Raw genomic sequence first — 16426 nt, forward strand, 5'->3', positions numbered from 1 at the left:
GTGAGCTCAGGAGCTCAAGTGCTTGGGTTAAAATTCTAACCCAACACCTACTAGCTCTGTGACCTAATGAAAGTTAATTAACCTCTCTGTTTCCTTATCTCTAAGGTGGGGATAATAACTTGACCTCTTCTTTGGGTTGTAAAGATTTAATAGGTGGTTATATGTTAAATGTTAACCAAAATGGTCTTAATTTTAAAGCATTTAGACAGTACCGGCACTATTGTTGTTTCTCAAGCCTCAATTTTTAATCACAATTCTGTGTTATTTCCTGTAAAAAGACCTTTCTTTAGGGACCCTAATGAAATAACTCTAAATTATGGGATATAGTGTCTGTTCTGAGTGGAAGGGATATATGTATAGCCTGAGAAGGCTTCCTGGAGGAGGTGGGTTATCCTGGTTGAGTCCTGCCAGGAGTCTGAGATTACTCATCTTCCAGCAGTGAAAAGGCAAAAATGTTCCATCGTAAGAAAGCTGACTACCTTTCTCACTTTCAGGAGTCCATGTGACTTATCCCAAATATAATGTTGATTTCAGAGGCCTTTTGCCATTTTGCCTTAGCATTTTCCCCCAAAGAAATTACTTCACATAAAATTTTAAGTGATAATTTATCTCAAAAGAAATTTTCCTGTTTTATTTTCAGAGCACCCATTGTGAAAGTTACCTTCTTTGCAAAAAGTTGACAGCACTTGTTGATGTGAGGAGGCAAAGAGGACCAGTTTTTTTTTTATTTGTTTGTTTATGTAGTTGGCCATTTTCCGTAATGAAATAAGCACTCATAGACTTATGAGCCAGAAGTAAAGCTAGGGCCTTGAAATACCCTGTATCTAGCCATAGGAGTCCCCTCTTTAGACCATTTCACACCTCTGCTTGTCCCACCCACCCATCCACTCACGTACAATCGTCTTTAATCCTTTCCAATGTTCCCTTAGTTTTCTTTTTATACAGTGTTGTTGCATCTATATGTATTCTTAAGAATTATACATTTTTTTTACTAAATGTCACTGAATTGTGCACTTTAAAGTGATTAGTTAATTGTATGTGAATTTTACCTCAATAAAAAAGCTATGTATTTTAAATTTCAGTTGTTTCGAACTTTACACTCTATAATCTTTTGAGACTTTTTTTCATGACATCATATTTCTCAGTTGCATTTATACTGTTGTATGTTGCTGAAGTTCATTTGATTGCTGTTTAATATTCCTCTGAATATATTATAGTTTACTCATGCATTCTCCAGGTGATGGATATTTAGATTGTTTCTATGTTTTTACTATTTTATTTATTTATTTATTTATTTGTCTTTTTGTCACTTCTTGGGCCGCTCCTGCGGCACATGGAGGTTCCCAGGCTAGGGGTCAAATTGGAGCTGTAGCCACTGGCCTACCCCAGAGCCACAGCAACGCGGGACCTGAGCCGCGTCTGCAACCTACACCACAGCTCACGGCAACGCCGGATCGTTAACCCACTGAGCAAGGGCAGGGACTGAACCCGCAACCTCATGGTTCCTAGTCGGATTTGTTAACCACTGCGCCATGACGGGAACTCCTGTTTTTACTATTTTAAACTAATTTCCCCTGACCAGTTTTGTATTGTATATGTTGCTTGTTTTAATGTCCAAAATATTCTCCTGGGTATACAGTTGACTCTTGAACAATATGAGTTTGAACTGCCTGGGTCCCCTTATATGCAGATTTTTTTGAGAAATATATACTACAGTACTACACATCTTCAGGATTGGTGAATCTGAGGATGTGAAACCTTGGAGGGGCTTTAAAGTTAAACACCAATTTTTGACTACACGGGGGGTGGGGGAGGTGTAGCCCCAAACCATCCTATTGTTCAAGGGTCAACTGTATACCTAGGAGTAGAATTGCTGGAACATAGGGTATGTGAATGTCCAGTTTGGGAGATGGTGGCTGTTTTCTAAAGTGGCTGTACCAGTTTGGAGTCCAAACCCCCCACCAATGATGTGCAGAAGATTCTCTGCATCTGCCATCCTCTCTAATACTTGATATTTATCAACTTTTTTTTCTTTTGTGGCTGCCCTGTGGCATCTGGAGTTTCCTGGGCCAGCAATCAGATCCAAGCTGCAGTTTCAACCTATGCTGCAGTGGCAACACTGGATCCTTTAACCCTCTGTGCCAGATGGGAGATTGAACCTGGGTCCTGGCACTGCAGAAACACCGCTGATCCCATTATGCCACAGCGGAAACTCCTCAACTTGTTTTTTTGCTAGTTGAGCAGATTTAGAAGTATTTCTCTATGCTAATTTTGCATTTTTCTGATCACTAATGATACTAACTTATCTTCATATCGTCATTGCCATATGTTTCTTTTACTGTGAAATGCCTCTGATCTTTAGCCTATTTCGTATTGCATTGCTTATGCATCTGACTGATTTGCAAGAGTTCCATAAATACATTCCTGGTATTATTGTTTTTTTATTTGTGTGTATTGTTAATATTTTCCCCAATTTTAAATTGTTCTTTCTTTTTTGTGATATTTCCTTTGATAAACAAAATTCTTAATTTTTAATAGTAAAATTTACTAGAATTTAATTTCATAGTCACTTCTTTTTGCTTGTAAGAGATTTTTGTCTACCTGAAGTCTAAAAGATTCACTTGTATTTTCTATGAGGAGTTATAAAATTTTATTTTTGACATTTAATTCCACAATCAATTTAAATCCTTGATTTTTATATATGGTGTGAGGCAGGGATCCCATTTTAGTCTATTTTCATATAGATACTCATTTTCCAGCTCTAATCTGACATGCCACCACTGTCCTGTATCAAAATTCCCCATATTTATTGGTCTTCTGTGAGCCTCCTGATATAGTTCATTGGGTAACTTATCCATCACTGTGCCAATATTATTTGGAAGTTCTAACAGGTTTTCAGGAATTTCCTTACAATTATTGGCCCTTTACTACTTATTATTATTGCTATTGTTTTTGAAGTGTAGCATACCTACAGAGAAATACATAAACCATATAATGTGTACAGCTCACTGTATTTCACAAGGTAAATATGGTGATGTAACCAGCACCAAAATTAATTTAACAAATGGGACATTAGCATCTAGAAGCCTTCCTTGTATCCTCTTCCAGTGTCTCCCCCCACATTGCACCCCCCCAAAGTAATCAGTCCTATCTTCTGACACCATGGATTCATTTGGCCTATTTTTTTCTATGTAAATAAACTCATAGTAGGTACTATATTCCATATCTTCTTTTACCCACCGTTTTATCTGCAGGATTCATTCACGTTGTTTCATGTAGTTTGTGCATTCTCACTGCCGCTTACTACATCATTCCATTTCATGAATATCCTACTCTTCAATGAGTCCACTGTTAACAGTCATTTGAGTTGTTCTCAATGACTATGAATAGTGCTATTCTCTTCCCTGCCTTCCTCTAAGCCTTTCCCTGAGTTGGTTTCCTCTTCTTGTCGTGTCCCCCTTCATTTCCCTATTTAAGATCCTGCCCATTTTGTAAAGCCTGTTAGGTATATCCCATTCCTTTTGTGAATCTTTCTTAGGCTATCACAATATATCAAGTTATCTATTAGGGCATCTAACCTTTAGGTATGAGTTGAACCCTGAATACTCAGAAGGTTTTTGTCCCCCCTCAAAAGGTTTACAAAAGAATTATCTTCTAGAAAATATGTACTAATAGGGTCTAACTACTTGCCATGAAGAAATCTGACAAATTTTTCCTAAACATGTAAATGCTGAGTTCACCTGTAGGTATATGCAAGGAAAGGAGGGAGTAAAAGGTATCCAAGAGTTTGTGTAAGTCAAAGAAGTGGTTGGGATAACCAACTTCCATTTCATTCTTCTTTAGTAGAAAGTGTGAGCCAGGTTCAAAGTCTGATGAGATGGAGAAAATGATCGATGTTTTTAATGACGTATGTATGTCTGCTCATAACTATTGCCAGTTTATGGAATGGGATACTTGGAAGAAGTTGAAGTAGAGTATTAATATTTAAGTTTATTTTAATGCTGTCAGATGGCTAGGCAATGGAAACTTGTTGAAAAGATTTCCTCAACTGCTTTTTCAGATTAAGATGTTTGGGAACCAAAAGCCTCAGTGTATTAGTAGTGAGTGGTTTGAAGTACATTATTTTCTGACTAATGGGACAAGGCATTTGAATATATTGAATTAAAAGATGCTAAGGTAAAAACAAAATCCAAACCACACAAATTAAACATAATGCTGATTAGCTCCAACGAGAAAAGATACTCAAACTCAAAGTGGGCATAGCGTTTATTTTTATTTTTTTATTACTCAATGAATTTTATTACATTTATAGTTGTACAACTATCATCACAACCAAATTTTATAGCATTTCCATACCAAACCCTCAGCGCGTCCCCCCACCCCCAACCTGTCCCATTTGGAAACCATAAGTTTTTCAAAGTCTGTGAGTCAGTATCTGTTCTGCAAAGTTAATTGTGTCCTTTTTTTAGATTCCACGTGTAAGTGATAGCATTTGATGTTGGTGTCTCACGGTCTGACCGACTTCACTTAGCATGGTAATTTCTAGGTCCAAGTGGACATAGCATTTAAACATTCATTGACTCACCCCTTCATTCAGCAGATATTTACTGAGTACTGACTCCTATGTGCCAGGTTCTATTAGTGAGCGAGAGAAATTGTGAACAAAAAACTGAAATGCCCCTGCCCTATTGAAGTGCGTTAGTTGGGATATAGGCTCTTGTTTTTAACAATGATCAAAAATTAAAATGATTTAAATAAGATATAACTATGTTTCTTTGTCACTTAGGAGTGGTCCTGGTTATTTAGAAATCCTGCCCTACCACATCATCCAGGGATCCATGCTCCTTCTGGAGTATTTTTCTCATTCACATGGTCCAAGATGGCTCAATATTCCATCCATGTTTTCAACGACAGGAAGAGGAAAAGCAGGAAGAAATCACATGTCTGCTTTTTTTTTTTTTTTTTTTTTTTAAGGACTGGATTGTCCAGAGATTTCCAAAACATTCCATTGGCCAGCATTTTGTTACATGGTCACTGCCTAGTTCCAAAAGAAGCTGGAAAATATAGTCTTAATTCTGAAAGATCATATACTCAGATAAATCCAGGGGAGAATGGATAACAGAGGACAAACAGTAGTCTCTGTTATGTTCTAGTAGAAGGAAAACACCATAGGCAGAATACAAATAAAATTACAGTCGGATGGTGATATGTGATAGAGCAGGGTACATAAAAAGAGGATAAAGGGAAAAAAATGCTGGTTTGTGTGTGCATGTGTTTAGGGTCACACCTGCAGCATATGGAAGTTCCCAGGCTAGGGGTTGAGTCAGAACTATAGCTTCCAGCCTATACCACAGCCATGGCAATGCAGGATCCATAACCCACTGAGCGAGGCCAGGGATCAAACCTGCATAATCTTGGATGCTAGTCAGATTTGTTTCCACTGAACCACGATGGGAACTCCAAGAGATGCTGTTTTAATAAGGGAAATGAAAGAAGAATTCTCTGATAAGATGATATTTTATCAGGAGGCACATGGGGGATGTATAACTCTGCCATTTATACATGTTCTTAAGCTCATGGACTTGCAGAGTTACTTGGAAGAAATTGAGGAATTTCCTGGTGGCTTAGCAAGCTAAGGATCCAGCATTGCCACTGCTATGGCTTGGGTCTGATCCCTGGCCTCAGAACTTATGCATGCCACAGGTGCAGCCAAAGAAAAAAAAATTGAAATTATAGAAGTAATTAATAAATAAACATGTAATTACATAGCTTTTCATGAGTAAGAATATGCTCTAAGGTTTTGCCAGCTGCATTGGTGTATCTGGGTGATCAAACATCTCCTTCACCATTGTTTGCTCATTTTATGATAAACTGATCCCTCTGAAAAGTATGCTCATCAAAAGGATACATCATTTCATAAATTTTGGAGATAGCATACACATCCCAGAGCTAGCCAGAAATTTCTGATGATGTGGTCAAACACTGGGCAATGTTGGAGGCCTCTGGGCATCATGACAGTACATTCTTTATCATAGGGGCACTAAAAGTAAAACTTCAAATCACCCTTAGTAAAATAAATCTGGATAAAGGATTGAACACAGCCCATAATGCTTGAGGATGGTTAAGCATACTAAAAACCCATATTCTCATCAATGTGATTAAAAGTGACCAGTGACAGAGTTCCTGTCATGGCTCAGCAGAAATGAATCTGACTAGTATCCATGAGGATCCGGGTTTGATCCCTGGCCTTGCTCAGTGGGTTAAGGATTCGGCATTGCCTTGAGTTGTGGTGTAGGTCGTAGACTCAGCTCAGATCTGGCGTTGCTGTAGCTGTGGCATAGGCCAGCGGCTGTAGCTCCAATTTGACCCCTAGCTTGGGAACCTCCATATGCTGCAGGCGTGCCCCCCTTCCCAAAAAAAGACAAAAATAAAATAAAAGTGGCCAGTGACAAGCAAACCATCTGTAGATCTATGGGAAGCTTTGGTCATCTGACTCACTTCTTGAATACCTGTGTTTGTATTTTTTTAATATGTTATCTCCTTTACTAGGCTTTAAAATTTAAAACTATTGCAAAAGCCACACTTTTTTTTAATACTTGTTCCTTGAAAGAAAAACGGGGTATAAAAATTGATAAGTGATTGAGTCTTCCTTGCCTCATCTCCTCCCATCTCTATCCAACCCCCAAGTTAACTGCAGGTTCAGGTTCCAGACCTTTTCCTATGAATTCGATGTCACTTTTATGCTTCTGGAGGCTATGGATTTCTTACTGAACTCTGTTATCATTTCTACCTAGAAAAGTGCTTTGCTTAAGACAGATTCCCTGTACATATTTATTTGACTAATGATCGATTAAGTTAAGGATTGGAGGGACAAAGCCCAAATGGAAATCTTTTGTGAGAAACCAAAGGCAAAGTTTTTCAAAGTTCAGTTCAGTTGTATTTGACAAGAAATATTACTAATAACCTTTGAAGGAGCACTCTAATAGCTATTTTTCTATTTCTTCCTTCCCCCTTCATACCAAATCATGAAGAGGTAATAAATAAAACTTTGAGACAAGATTTGTTTTGAATCCCTCTCCCATCTTCCTCCTACTCAGAGAGCAAAGGGCATGTCGAAAGGAGAGGCTGGGAAGGACAGAGAGGGTTCCTAGCAGTAGATAAACCTCTTTGTATCTCCTGATTCTCATATTTGCTGTGGAGTATTTTTATGGGTAATTTCTTTTACAGATGTATTTGGAGAAAGTTGAAATTATGTTAGTAAAAGCACATCGAGACTTCACATTGCAACTTAAACATTGTATTTTATTTCTTTAAGCACAAAGGCAGAGAATTCTTTTTTTCTCCCTCCCACTTTCTCTTAATTAAAAAAGGGTGGGGAACAAAGAAAGTTCAAAGAGTCTTTTCCTACTTGGACAGAAAAATTAGTGATTGTTTTGGGCATAAAGGTGGTGAGCATTATGTCTTGTTCCTATTAACCAGTCGTTGCTTTTAAATATAAGGATCAGTGACTTTGGAAGACTAGAAAAATATAGTCTTAAGGTGTGATTCATATTATTTCCCCAAGGTTTCATTTTTATTTTATTATTCTTCAACTCCATGACTAAACATTTATTTGGTGCTAGCAAATTGAAAAAGTCTGGACAGCAATAAGCCATTTGCCATCCCTGATTAATTGCCATGGGCATGCTTTTGAATCCTCCCGAGGAACCTGAAATGTACTGTCCCGAGGAGGAGTGCTTTCCGAAGGGAAAACTTCTGGAAGGACCTTCATTTCTTTGAGTTTTCATAATAGTGGAATGTATTATACAGGCAGCAGAGTAAGCAGTTAAGATCTGGGCTTTGGAAGGAATCCCGGCTCCACGGTTAACTCGCACTGGAGCCTCCAGCAATTTACTTGATCTTTCTAAGTCTCCGTTTTTCTCACCTGTAAAATGAGAATAATGAAAATACCACCTAGTGCAGAACGTCATGAAGATTGGATATATCTGAAAAAGCACTATACATAGCACATGGCAGTTGTTCCAACAGATTTGAACTGCTGCTGTTATGATTATGATTGCTATGACTACTATGAATAATAATAGTAAAATGGGAAGTTCTGTAGTAGAAGATAGTGCTTTTTACATCTGAGCACATATTGTACATATTACAGTATCTTATTATAGTACCTTCTTTACTGTGTGTGATGTTTTTACCCTGCTAAATGGTAGTTATATAGAGGCTGCTGCCCCTCCTACATTGTACACCTCTGACCTATTCATATTTATATGAGCTTTTGCATCTGCCAGGGTGGCTTGTCTTCGGCAAGGCCTCAAGAAAGGTTTATTGAATTACCTTGGGAAATTATAGTCAGAGGAACCCAGACTGCTCCAGAGTGTGGGCTCTGTCTTAGATATAAATTCTCCCAGTTGTTGAATGAAGGCCGGGGATAAAGATTTGGGATTTCACATTCCAGTTAGGAACTGGGGCTGCCAAGGTCTAGTCACCATAGTAAGAGCCAGCCTTCCAGCCTCTGAATGAAGTTGCAGAGTAGAGCAGATCTGGAAAACAGAAGTTAGTCTGTTTTACAGGGTAGCCACATTAATTTTTTCTTTTTTTCTATTAGATATTTTAAATGATAGTAAATGGTCAAAATCTGAGACTCAGATTTGTAAATTGTCCGAATCCAGGTTGAAGAAACAGGCAGTGAGAGTGTCAGTGCAAATGATCAAATCGTCAAGGGAAAAAAAAAAAAAAAAAAAAAAGCAAGACTGAATGTCTCAGGACGTAGGTAAGAAAGTCTCAACCATGTGAGAAAAGGGGTCAGTCAACTGTAGATGAAGTCAGCTTTGCCAGTCTTTTCAGCCAACGAGAATGAAATCAGTCGTAAGCAAGCAGAAAAAAAATGCCAATTCTATGTACAGTCTGTAAATGAAGAGGTGACAGATCCTCCTTGCTGAGCAGGTGGGCTCCAGGAAGACTTTGGGGAAAGAGAAAGACCAACGTTAAATCCAATTCCCCAATTGTCTCCTTTCCTCCAAATGGCTAATATTATCTTTATTCCAGTTCACCTTCATTAAACCCTAAATTTCCTTCTTCCCCTTGACCTCTGCTTTCATGAGGTCTCAGTTAAGAATTCCAAGTGTCCCCATTGTCATTCTAAAACCTAACATGACAGCATTTGATAATGATGACTACATACCATCTGTGAGCCCACTGCTATATAGGAGGGCTGTTTGATGATGATTTTCATTTGATTTATGATGCACTGTTGTTTTCAAAGCCCTTCCCATTTAAAATGGTACCATATAAACCATTTTAAACAGAGCTTTTGCTTTATTTTTTTTTGAAGGGATTTTATCATTTTGAATTTTTTAAACAGTAAATTATTTTTTTAATTTTCACTGTTTTAAATTTCTGCATAACTGTGTAGAGTGAACTTGTAGGTAACTAATCAACAGGATGTTACCTTTTGAGGAAATATCTTTTATCTTTGTATTGCAGTCTTCCCTTTCATATTTTAGCCAATAAATTATTTCTTTGGTGCTTAATCATTTTTTACAGGCCCTTAAAAAGTTTGTTAGCTGTAGGCATACTATGATGAACAAAACAAGACAGAACCAGTTTCTGTCACAGAGCTTATAGGGGCCTTTACTCTGTCATGAAAATTAAAGATGCCCCACTAGGTGAAACAAGGGGTCACATGGAAGGGTGGATAGCCCCTCAGTTCTCCACAGTCTCTGACAGTATCAGAAGATGAAAAGGTAAGTATGTGGTGGTCTGTTCCGTGAATGAGACTGGTTGGCTGTTACCAAACCTATTTCTCCTTTATATTCAGCTCCCAGCTAGACCACGTTTTTCCCAGACTCCCTTGCCACCAGATGCGTCCATGCACCAGAGTTTTGGCCAGTGGAATATGGACAGAAGTCAAGTACACCACCTATAGGTCCAGCCTATTGACACATCCTCCTAGTTAATTCTCCAGGCTGTCCCTCTTTTCCCATCCATCCACTGGAGGTGGAAGATGGGAGGCCCCAGGAGAGATGGAGGGCCGGATGCAAGAAGCCTGGTTTCTGAACCACCACACGGAAATATTCCTGTTGAGTGCCCATAGCTGACTGTGTGAGCAGAAAATAAACTACTCTGTGAAGCCCCTGAGTTCAGGGTTTCCTCTCTTAACAGTAGTCAGAATTATCTGAGCCATTAATAACATTCCCTTTTAGTGCTTTTAGACCATTGAGGCAAACAGACAAAAATTAAATAACCATGCAAATTATTCAGGTGAAACTAAAATGGCCTGCTCTGTCAGAGAATATAAGGACAAGCCCATGTAGGTCACAGAGTCACGTTTTGAAGAGTTGAAATTTGAGAGCTGTGATCTGAAAGAGGAATACAAATCATTTTATCATGAAAGGAGACAGTATAATAATAGGGATAATAGTTGGTCCATATCATAGGGTTGTTCCGAGGATTAAGTTAATGATATATTGCAAATAAGCTAATTATTATGTATATAAAATTAATGAAACATAGAACATTGCCTGAATCATAATAAATGTTTATTGGCTGGTGAGTTTTCTGGTCTTAACTTTTGAGTTATACTTTCTGGGTTCAAATCCCAGCTCTGCCTCTTTCTCGTTGTAAACTGGGCAGTTTATTTAACCTCTCCTGAACTTCTGCTCCCCCACTTGTAAAGTGGAGATGCCAGTAATGCATACCTCATAGAGTTATTGTGAGGAGTAATGAGGTAGTTTATGGATCTCTCCCCAGTGCCTCATGTAGTGTATAACAGATTTACGGCCTTTCTCTTCAAGCTGTTTTAGAATATCTCTTACTTTAAGCTCTCACTGTGCTTGACTCCATAGGGATATTCTGTGATCCCTTCGCGTAGAGACTTTACTGTTATTTGGGAAGGCAAGACATGCACACAGAATTAGATTACCATTCAAAGCCTTATATGATTTCATGTGAATTTTAGTAGTTGATCATGGTTATGGTCACATACCAAGGTGAATTATCAAAGAGTCTTTGAACCTATTCTGAGGTGATGCCCAACTCACTGGTCTGCATCCTGTGGATTCTGCAGCTTGACTGGTCTGGATATCTGTACGGCAAGATTTAGGGCCACTCCCATGGCATGTGGAAGTTCCCAGGCTAGGGGTAGAATTGGAACTGCAAACTGCCAGCCACAGCAATACCAGACCTGAACCACATCTGCGACCTTCACTGCAGCTCACAGCAATGCCAGATCCTTAACCCACTGAGCGAGGCCAGGAATTGAACCCACATCCTTGGATACTAATTGAGTTCATTGCTGCCAAGCCACGACTCTTTTAAAGATTATCTTTTTTTTTTTTTTTTTGCCACAGCCATGGCATGTGAAAGTTCCTGAGCCAGGGATTGAACCTGCACCACAGCAGAGACAGTGCAGGATCCTTAACCCTCTGAGCCACCAGAGAATTTCTTATATATTTTTTTAAGCAAACTCCTTAGCTCAGTAGATGTGAATTTTCTGAAAGCTAAGCATTAATTTTGTTTGCTTGTTTCATTTTTAAAAAGCAGCACTATGTGCTTAAATTTATACTAATCACTCTTGGGATTTTGTCAACATTAAAAAGAGAGGGTTAAAAAAAACAGAAATAGAAGGTTAGACTAGATTAGTGGTTTTTAAATGTGGTTGGAAAATCACCCAGAATTTATGATTCTTTTTTCAAGCACCATGAAATTATGTTTTATGAAACATTAAATAACTAGGAATGGCATTATATACTAAGTTAAATACCTTCTTATTTTATATTCTGGGAAAGACTGTGGTAGGTAGTATAAAAAATGTTTAAAGTAACAGATTTTTCAGATTTTAGAATTTGTGTATCTGTTCTACAAAATTGAGAATACCAAAAAGAGAAAAAAGGAGTTCCCATCGTGGCACAATGAAACAAATCCGACTAGGAACCAAGAGGTGAGTGTTTCGATCTCTGGCCTTGCTCAGTGGGTTAAGGATCTGGCATTACCGTGAGCTGTGGGGTAGGTAACAGACACAGCTCAGATCTGGCATGGCTGTGGCTGTGGCTGTGGCATAGGCCGGCACCTGTAGCTCTGATTCGACCCCCAGCCTGGGAACCTCCATATGCCACAGGTGCAGCCCTAAAAAGACAAAAAGACCAAAAAAAATAAAATAAAATAAAGTTCACTATATTATAAAAAAAAGAGAAAAAAAATTGTAATTGAACCACCAAAGAATAGCTAGTGATTTTTCCCTTTATTCTTTATTCCATGCATATACATTTTTTTCCACAAATTTTGAGTCGTATAATGTTCTTTCTTAACTTTAAAAATTTTTTTTTTCCCTTTTGGCCATGCCCTGGGCATGCAGAATTTTCTGGACCGGGGATTGAACCTGTGCCACAGCAGTGACAATACTGGATCCATAATCCACTGTGCCACCAGAGACCCCCTTTTGTTTTATTTTGTTTTGTTTTGTTGGGGTTTTTTATCCTTTCTTTCTTTTCTTTTCCTTTTTTTTTTTTTTTTTTTTTTTTTTTTGGTCTTTTTAGGTCCGCACCTGTGGCACGTGAAGGATCCCAGGCTAGGGGTCAAATTGGAGCTGTAGCTGCTGGACTACACCACAGCCAAAGCAACACGGGATCTGAGCTGCATCTTCGGCCTACACTAAAGCTCACAGCAACACTGGATCCTTAACACACTGAGCAAGGCCAAGGATCAAGCCCTCAACCTCATGGTTCCCAGTCGGATTTGTTTCCTCTGCACCACGCTGGGAACTCCTAGCCTTTATTTTTTTAAAAGAAGAGATTTATTAAGGTGTAATTTACCTTAGCTAAAAATTCACAGCGTAAAATTTACCCTTTTAAAATATACAATTCAATGATTTATAGCATACCCACAAAGTTGTTCAGCTATCACCATAATAAATTTTAGAACATTTTTATCACTCCAAAGAGAAGCTCCATACCTGTTAGCCATCACTCCCCTAGACCTTGAAAACTGCTATTCTAATTCATGTCTCTTTGTTTATTCTGGACATTTCATATAAACATAATTATACAATATGTGGACTTTTGCGACTGACTTTCACTGAGCGTAATGTGTTCAAGGTTTATTCATGAGTAGCATGTGTCAGTACTATTTCTTTTTTGCCTGAATAAAATTCCATTTTATGAATATACTACTTTTTACTTATCCATTCAGTAGTTATTAGACATTGGGTTATTTCTACCTTTTGACTCTATGAATAACGATGTTCTGAATATGTGTACCAGTTTTTGTGTGAATTTGTTTTCAGTTCCCTTGGATATATACCTGGGGCAGAAATGCTGGGTAATATGATTATTCTGTGTTTAAAATATTGAGTTATGTCCAAACAATAGCTGCACTATTTTCATACTGTTTTTTTTTTTTTTTTTTTTTTTTTTTTTTGGTCTTTTTAGCTATTTCTTGGGCCGCACTCGCGGCATATGGAGGTTCCCAGGCTAGGGGTCGAATCGGAGCTGTAGCCACTGGCCTACGCCAGAGCCACAGCAACGCGGGATCCGAGCCGCGTCTGCGACCTACACCACAGCTCACGGCAACGCCGGATCGTCAACCCACTGAGCAAGGGCAGGGACCGAACCCGCAACCTCATGGTTCCTAGTCGGATTCGTCAACCACTGCGCCACGACAGGAACTCCCTGTTTTTTTTTAATTGAAGTATAGATGATTTACAATAGTCATACTATTTTGTGGGCTGCTTTTTTTTTTGAGAGAGAGGAAAAAGGAAATGACAAATTTAGTTCCCATTTGGGGAGCTTGGGGTTAATAGATACAAACTATTGCCTTTGGAATGGATTAGCGATTAGAGTAGCTAATCTGTGTAGCACTGGGAACTATGTCTAGTCACTTATGATGGAGCATGATAATGTGCGAAAATAGAATGTGTACATGTATGTGTAACTGGGTCACCATGTTATGCTAGAAAAAAAATTGTATTGGGGAAATAACTATTAAAAATAATTAATAAAATTAGTTCCCACATCAAATTTTAATTACTAAACCATTTAGATTCTTACTCTAAAATGTCACTCTTTTTTGGTTCAAAGCTAATATTCTAGTTCACCTTCTCTTTATTTTTATTTTTTAATTTTTAAATTAATTTGTAATTGATTTATAATATTATATTAATTTCAGGCATATAACATAGTGATTCAAAAATTTTATAGATTATACTCAACTTAAAGTTATTATAAAATATTGGCTATATTCCCTGTGCCATACAATACATCTTTATAGCTTGTACCTCTTAGTCCCTTACCCTTATATTGCCCCTCCCCTCTACTGTCTCCCCCCAGTTTCTTCTGTCTTTGAGTCTGCTTCTGTTTTGTTATATTCATTTGTTTGTTTTATTTTTTAGATTCCACATGTTATCATATAGTATTTGTCTTTATAGTATTTGACTTATTTCACTAAACGTAATACTGTCCAGGTCCATCCATGTTGTTGCAAATGGAAAAATTTCGTTCTTTTTTGTGGCTGAGTAATATTCCAATGTACATATATACTAATTGTATATATGAATACAATTGTAGATAATGCTGCTGTGAACGTTGGGGTGCATGTATCTTTTCTATTTAGTGTTTTCATTTGCTTTGGATATATACCCAGGAATAGAATTGCTGGATCCTATGATAGTTCTATTTTTAGTTTTTTGAGGAACCTCTATACTGTTTTCCACAGTGGCTGCACCAATTTACATTCCCACTAACAGTGTACAAGGGTTCCCTTTTCTCCACATCCTTGCCAACATTTACTGGTTATGGTCTTTCTGATGATAGCCATTCTGACAGGTGTGAAGTGATATCTCATTATGGTTTTGATTTGCATTTCTCTGATGCTTAGAGATATTGAGCATCTTTTCATGTGCTTGTTGGCTGTCTATATGCCTTCTTTGGAGAAATGCCTATTCAGGTCTTCTGCTCATTTTAAAATTAAGTTGTTTGGGGCTTTTTTGCCATTGAGTTGAATGAGCTGTTTATATATTTTGGATTGTAGCCTCTTATAAATCATATCTCTTGCAAATATTTTCACCCATTCAGTGGATTGTCTCTTCATTTTGTCAGTGTTTTCCTTTGCTGTTGCAAAGGTTTTAATTAATTAGACCCCATTTATTTATTTTTGCTTTTGTTTCCTTTGCCTTATGAGATAGATCCAAAAAAAATATTGCTGTGATTTATGTCAAAGAGTGTTTTACCTGTATTTTCTTCTAGGACTTTTATAGTTCTGGTCTTACATTTAGGTATTTAATATGTTTTGAGTTTATTTTGTACATTCTGTGAGAAAATGTTCTAATTTCATTCTTTTACATGTAGTTATTCAGCTTTCCTACCAACAATTACTGAAGAGACTGTTTTTCTCTATTGTACATTCTTGCCTTCTTTGTTGTAGATTATTTGACCATGAGTTTAAATTCTTGGATCTCTATTATTTTTTTTCAGAATTAAAACATTTTACTTATTATCATGATTGCCAGTAAATGCACATCTTGAACATTGGAAATCACCCAGTTTTATCCGTTTTCATGTATGGCATATTTCCAGGATAAATGATATATATATATATATTTTTTTTTAACCTTATGAATATTTATTTAAGAAAAATGTTTGAATATTGATAAGAGAAGTTATATTTGCACCATTTTAACTTTGCCTGGTACTATCCCTTTTCTCCAGCTCCAAAGTCACCAAAAAAAATAGCAATTTGTAGTCGCAATGAAAATCAGCAGGCTGACAGCCACTTGAGTGGGTAGAATGAGGTTGAAGCTCTTTCAGAGCCCCATTTCCAAAGTGTCATCATCTGACCCGTCCAGTGATTTGGGGGTTTTGTTTGTTTGTTTTTGTTTTTATTTTTTATTTTTATTTAATTTTGTATTATTCAATGAATTTATCACATCTGTAGTTGTATAATGATTATCACAATCCAATTTCACAGGATTTCCATCCCATCTATTTTTTTTTTATCCTTTTATGGTCACACCTACATATGGAAGTTCCCAGGCTAGGGGTCAAATTGGACCTGCAGCTTCTGGCCTATGCCACAGCCATAGCAACACTGGGTCCAAGCCACATCTGCGATCTATGCCATAGCTTGTGGCAACACTGGATCCTTAACTGAGTGAGGCCAAGGATCAGACCTGCATCCTCTTGGATACTAGTTGGGTTTTTAACCCGCTGAGCTACAACAGGAACTCCTGGGCTCTCTTTTCTTTTCCATCAATCTACATGTCTAGTTTTGTGCCAGTACCATACTGTTTTTGTAACTGTAACTTTGTAGTATAGTCTGAAGTCAGAGAGTATGATGCTTTCAGCTCTGTTTTTCTTTCTCATGATTGATTTGGCTATTCAGAGTGTTTTGTGTTTCCATACAAATTTTAGAATTGTTTCTTCTAGTTCTCTACTTA

At 37.6% G+C, this 16426-nt stretch overlaps 1 protein-coding gene across 5 annotated transcripts in view; it reads left to right on the plus strand.

Moving 5' to 3' along the window:
* PLCE1 (phospholipase C epsilon 1) overlaps positions 1-16426 on the plus strand; it is a 342109-nt gene that overhangs the window by 52624 nt on the left and 273059 nt on the right. The gene's annotated exons all lie outside the window — the stretch shown is intronic.

Source organism: Sus scrofa, chromosome 14 (assembly GCF_000003025.6).
Source record: "Sus scrofa isolate TJ Tabasco breed Duroc chromosome 14, Sscrofa11.1, whole genome shotgun sequence".
In the NCBI taxonomy this organism is placed as follows: domain Eukaryota; kingdom Metazoa; phylum Chordata; class Mammalia; order Artiodactyla; family Suidae; genus Sus; species Sus scrofa.